The sequence below is a fragment of the Carlito syrichta genome, unplaced genomic scaffold (assembly GCF_000164805.1).
Source record: "Carlito syrichta isolate Samal-C Ts95f unplaced genomic scaffold, Tarsius_syrichta-2.0.1 Scaffold304364, whole genome shotgun sequence".
In the NCBI taxonomy this organism is placed as follows: Eukaryota; Metazoa; Chordata; class Mammalia; order Primates; family Tarsiidae; genus Carlito; species Carlito syrichta.
This window is the reverse complement of record NW_007248460.1, coordinates 267,698-268,121: the sequence shown is the minus strand read 5'-3', so window position 1 is coordinate 268,121 and position 424 is coordinate 267,698. Positions and strand designations below refer to the sequence as shown.

General features: G+C 63.2%; 1 protein-coding gene across 1 annotated transcript in view; it reads left to right on the top strand.

The window, feature by feature from the left end:
- Positions 1–424, top strand: part of MTM1 (myotubularin 1) — a 103,163-nt gene continuing 102,739 nt past the window's right edge. Inside the window, exon 1 of the mRNA XM_008059790.2 lies at positions 1–31. The gene's annotated coding sequence lies outside the window, so the exon portion shown is untranslated. The remainder of the gene's footprint in view (positions 32–424) is intronic.

Genomic DNA, 424 nt, shown 5'->3' with positions numbered 1-424 from the left:
GGCTTTGAGCTGGGCGCTGCTGGGACCCGTGGTAGGGACGTCGGGAGGAGGAAGTTGGGACTCCCCGGGCTGACCGGTCGCGTGAGGCGGAGGTTCGCCCGAGCGCCGTCGCTGTCCCCGCGGGGCAGGGCTGAGGCCAGGGAGCAGCAGGCAGGTGCCTCCGGCTTCCCCCAGTGCTCCCCGCCCAAGGTCCCCGGCCGGCGGCGACGAAGGTCGGGACGGGAATCGGGGCTAGCGGGGCGGGGAGCGGGGCCCGGGCGTCGTAGCCACTCCCGGACTTTGCTTCTCTGTCCCGGGGAGGCGAGCTCCTTGAACACCTTTGTTACCTCTGACTTAAAGTCTTTGTCTAGTAGTGCAAAATCTGGGCTTCTTAAGGAACAGTTTTTATTGACTTTTATTCTGTTTGGGCTATAATTTCCTATTT